Source organism: Cherax quadricarinatus, chromosome 54 (genome assembly GCF_038502225.1).
Source record: "Cherax quadricarinatus isolate ZL_2023a chromosome 54, ASM3850222v1, whole genome shotgun sequence".
Lineage (NCBI taxonomy): Eukaryota > Metazoa > Arthropoda > Malacostraca > Decapoda > Parastacidae > Cherax > Cherax quadricarinatus.
In genome coordinates this window covers 14,540,833-14,546,331 of record NC_091345.1, presented here as the reverse complement: position 1 = coordinate 14,546,331, position 5,499 = coordinate 14,540,833, and positions in this window count along the sequence as shown.

The window sequence follows — 5,499 nt, the reverse complement described above, 5'->3', positions numbered from 1 at the left end:
AGAGAGAGATGGAGAGAGAGAGAGAGAGCGAGCGAGAGAGAGAGAGAGAGAGAGAGAGAGAGAGAGAGAGAGAGAGAGAGAGAGAGAGAGAGAGAGAGAGAGAGAGAGAGAGAGAGAGAGAGAGAGAGAGAGAGAGAGAGAGAGAGAGAGAGAGAGAGAGAGAGAGAGAGAGAGAGAGAGAGAGAGAGAGAGAGAGAGAGAGAGAGAGAGAGAGAGAGAGAGAGAGAGAGAGAGAGAGAGAGAGAGAGAGAGAGAGAGAGAGAGAGAGAGAGAGAGAGAGAGAGAGAGAGAGAGAGAGAGAGAGAGAGAGAGAGAGAGAGAGAGAGAGAGAGAGAGAGAGGAGAGAGAGAGAGAGAGAGAGAGAGAGAGAGAGAGAGAGAGAGAGAGAGAGAGAGAGAGAGAGAGAGAGAGAGAGAGAGAGAGAGAGAGGAGAGAGAGAGAGAGAGAGAGAGAGAGAGAGAGAGAGAGAGAGAGGGAGAGAGAGAGAGAGAGAGAGAGAGAGAGAGAGAGTGAGAGAGAGAGAGAGAGAGAGAGAGAGAGAGAGAGAGAGAGAGAGTAGCGTCAATCTCTCTAATGTACAAGCATGAGGGGCAGTCCTTGACTAAAACATAAAATATACATTACCCCATGCAACATACTATCTCCTCTACTCTCCCTCCCTCCCCTACTCTCTCTCTCTCTCTCTCTCTCTCTCTCTCCCCTACTTTCTCAAGTGCGCTTTAAAAAAAAAACACGTTTTAAACGAATTCCTTTCCAGCAATCTCTGGTTACTGGTGAACCATCTTCACCTTCCGCTCACATGGTGCGCTAAACCCGTGTGTGTGGGGGTCACTCCGCGCAAGCAATACTGGGGGCTCTATCCTCCGGTCCCCTGGTCGCCAGCGTCTGACTCGCTACCAGTCACTGATATCCTCTCTGTGTTGTCAGTCACTCCAGTGACGCTAAAGTTAGCGGAAATCTGTCCCCTTTAATGAGAAACAACAACCATATCATTACTAATTTTTTTTTTATTAACACACTGGCCGATTCCCACCAAGGTAGGGTGGCCCGAAAAAGAAAAACTTTCACCATCATTCACTCCATCACTGTCTTGCCAGAAGGGTGCTTTACACTACAGTTTTTAAACTGCAACATTAACACCCCTCCTTCAGAGTGCAGGCACTGTACTTCCCATCTCCAGGACTCAAGTCCGGCCTGCCGGTTTCCCTGAACCCCTTCATAAATGTTACTTTGTTCACACTCCAACAGCACGTCAAGTATTAAAAACCATTCGTCTATATTCACTCCTATCAAACACGCTCACGCACGCCTGCTGGAAGTCCAAGCCCCTCGCACACAAAACCTCCTTTACCCCCTCCCTCCAACCTTTCCTAGGCCGACCCCTACCCCGCCTTCCTTCTACTACAGACTGATACACTCTTGAAGTCATTCTGTTTCGCTCCATTCTCTCTACATGTCCGAACCACCTCAACAACCCTTCCTCAGCCCTCTGGACAACAGTTTGGTAATCCCGCACCTCCTCCTAACTTCCAAACTACGAATTCTCTGCATTATATTCACACCACACATTGCCCTCAGACATGACATCTCCACTGCCTCCAGCCTTCTCCTCGCTGCAACATTCATCACCCATGCTTCACACCCATATAAGAGCGTTGGTAAAACTATACTCTCATACATTCCCCTCTTTGCCTCCAAGGACAAAGTTCTTTGTCTCCACAGACTCCTAAGTGCACCACTCACCCTTTTCCCCTCATCAATTCTATGATTCACCTCATCTTTCATAGACCCATCCGCTGACACGTCCACTCCCAAATATCTGAATACATTCACCTCCTCCATACTCTCTCCCTCCAATCTGATATTCAATCTTTCATCACCTAATCTTTTTGTTATCCTCATAACCTTACTCTTTCCTGTAATGTATTCCGCTAACTATAGCGAAGGTCCTTTTTGAGTGTCTGGCCTCGGATCAAACCTGCTTATGTCACATTTCAATGGCGTTGTACGATCCCAACAGATTTAGTGCTTCCCGATAAATATAATAATAGTAATAATAATAATAATAATACTAATAATAATAATAATAATAATAATAATAATAATAATAATAATAATAATAATACCAATAATAATAATAATAATAATAATAATAATAATAATAATAATAATAATAATAATAATAATAACAGCAAATAATAATAATAATAATAATAATAATAATAATAATAATAATAATAATAATAATAATAATAATAATAATACTAATAATAATAATAATAATAATAATATAAAGTGAGGCGAGGTTTGAGTGTTGCCATAAGAAAGTTTAGAAAGTGTTAATATCAATGGTCTGCTAATCTGAGCAAGACTCAGGAGACAGACTGCTAACTTTAGCGGGGCGGATCAGAAGTCATTATTGCCACTCCGCTAACTTTAGCGGTCGCGGCGGCATCCACCTCGCTCGCTATAATCAATTTAAGCCAATAATTACATCGGGAGAAAATTTAATTACGACTTTAGCGGCATCAGTCTCGCGTCCGCTACACTTTAGCGATACTCTGTTTGACTTTTGTTCAATTTTTGCGTTTTTTATGTGTGTGGTACTACTGAACTTTTCTCTTTTGTTTAGTGTGTTCTTGAGTACTTTTGTATGTGTACGTGCATGTGTGTGTGTGTTTATGTGTGTATGTGTGCGTGTTGATAAATTAGACACATGTGCAACTCTTGGGTATCTTCCCCTCAAGGAAGGTTCCTTGATGTTGGTGAGGGGCTCTTGATTTAGGGAATTGGATCTGTGCTCCAGTTCCCCAAATTAAGCCTGAATGCCTTCCACATCCCCTCCCCCCAGGCGCTGTATAATCCTCCAGGTTTAGCGCTTCCCCTTGATTATAATAATAATAATCTTGGGTATCTTATTGAGGAAACGTTTCGCCACACAGTGGCTTCATCAGTCCATACAAAGGAGAATCTTGAAGAACAGGAGGAGAATGAGGTAATTAGTCTCTCAACCTTGAGTCGATGTGGTCAGTCCATCAATCTTGAATAGAATACGGCATATGTGCGGAGAAGGAGCTTATAAACCGTTGGTAGGAGAGGTGCAGCAGTCATAGGTGGTGTCACCATTCATCTACAAACCTGTCAGACACTGCAACTTCTTGGGATCTTAATACTTGGGAATTCTTCGCTTGCCTAATTCTTGGGCACGACCTACTTCAACATTGAACAAATGTGACACCACCTATGACTGCTGCACCTCTCCTGCCAACGGTTTATAAGCTCCTTCTCCGCACGTATGCCGTATTCTATTCAAGATTGATGGACTGAACACATCGACTCAAGGTTGAGGGACTGATTACCTCATTCTCCTCCTGTTCTTCAAGATTCTCCTTTGTATGGACTGATGAAGCCACTGTGTGGCGAAACGTTTCCTCAATAAAGATACCCAAGAGTTGCACATGTGTCTAATTTATCAACATGTCGGTTCTCTGAACCATTCATCTACAAATGTGTGCGTGTATTTGTATAAATGTCCCTACGAGGGTCGAGGTCGTGTGTGCGTACCCGTCTAATTGTACTCACCTAATTGTGGTTGCAGGGGTCGAGACTCAGCTCCTGGACCCGCCTCTTCACTGACCGCTACTGGGTCCTCTCTCCCCCTGCTCCATGAGCTTTATCATACCTCGTTTTAAAACTACGTATGGTTCCTGCCTCCACTGCATCACTTGCCAGACTATTTCACTTCCTAACAACTCTATGGCTGAAAAAATACTTCCTAACATCCGTTTGACTCATCTGGGTCTTCAGCTTCCAATTGTGACCCCTTGTTTCTGTGTCCCATCTCTGGAACATCCTGTCTCTGTCCACCTTGTCTATTCTGCGCAGTATTTTGTATGTCGTTATCATGTCTTCCCTGACCCTCCTGTTCTCCAGTGTCGTTAGACCGATTTCCCTTAACCTTTATTCGTAGGACATTCCCCTTAGCTCTGGAATCAGCCTTGTTGCGAACCTTTGTACTTTCTCTAATTTCTTGACGTGTTTGACCAGTTGTGGGTTCCAAACTGGTGCTGCATATTCCAGTATGGGCCTGACGTACACAGTGTATAAAGTCTTGAACGATTCCTTACTGAGGTACCGGAACGCTATTATCAGGTTTGCCAAGCGCCCATATGCTGCAGCAGTTATCTGGTTAATGTGTGCTTCTGGCGATGTACTCGGTATTATACTCACCCCTAGATCTTTCTGCTTAAGTGAGGTTTGTAGTCTTTAGCCTCCTAGCCAATACTCTGTCTGCGGTCTTCTTTGCCCTCCTCCGATCTAAATGACTTTGCATTTGGCGGGGTTAAATTGTAGGAGCCAGTTTCTGGACCACACATCCAGCCTGTCCAGGTCTCTATGTAGACCTGTCTAGTCCGCGTCTGATTTAATTCTCCTCATTAACTTCACATTATCTACAAACAGGGACACTTCTGAGTCTATCCCTCACCTATTTGTGGCTGCAGGGGTCAAGACTAAGCTCCTGGACCAGCCTCTTCACTGGTCGCAACTATGTCCTCTCTCCCTGCTCCATGAGCTTTATCAAACCTCGTTTTAATACTATGTATGTTGTTATCATGTTTTCCCTAATCCTCCTGTCCTCCACTGTCGTCAGGCCGATTTCCCATAACCTTTCTTCGTATGACATTCCCCTTAGATCTGCAACTAGCCTTGTTGCAAACCTTTGCACTTTCTATAATTTCTTGACGTGCTTGACTAGGTGTGGGTTCCAAACTGCTGTTGCATTCTCCAGTATGGGCCTGACGTAAACGGTGTGGAGTCTTAAACGATTCCTTACAGAGGAATCAGAACGCTATTCTCAGGTTTGCCAGGCGCCTTATGCTTCAGCAGTTATTTGGCTGATGTGTGCTTCCGGAGATGTGCCTGGTATTATACTCACCCCAAGATTTTTTTCCTTGAGTGAGGTTTGCAGTCTTTGGCCACTTTGCCTATACTCTGTCTGTGGTCTTTTTTGCCTTTCGCGGATCTTCATTACTTTGCATTTAGCGGGGTTATATTCGAGAAGCCAGTTGCTGGACCAGGCTTACAGCCTGTCCAAGTCACTTTGTTGTCTTGCCTGAACCTCATCTGATTTGATTCTCCTCATTAACTTCACATTATCTGCGAACAGGAACCTTTCTGAGTCTATCCCTTCCGTCATGTCGTTCACACATACCAAGAATAGCACTGGTCCTAGAACTGATTCCTGTGGGATCCCGCTCGTCACAGGCGCCAACTGTGATACCTCATCACGTACCATGACTCGTTGTTGCCTCCCTGCCAGGTATTCTCTGATACTTTGCAGTGCCCTTCATGTTATACATGCCTGATCGTCAAGCTTCTGCACTAATCTCTTGTGAGAAACTGTGTCGAAGGCCTTCTTGCAGTCCAAGGGAATGCAAACAACACACCCCTCTTTCTCGTGTCTTACCTCTATTCCCTTGTCATAAAACTCCAGTACGT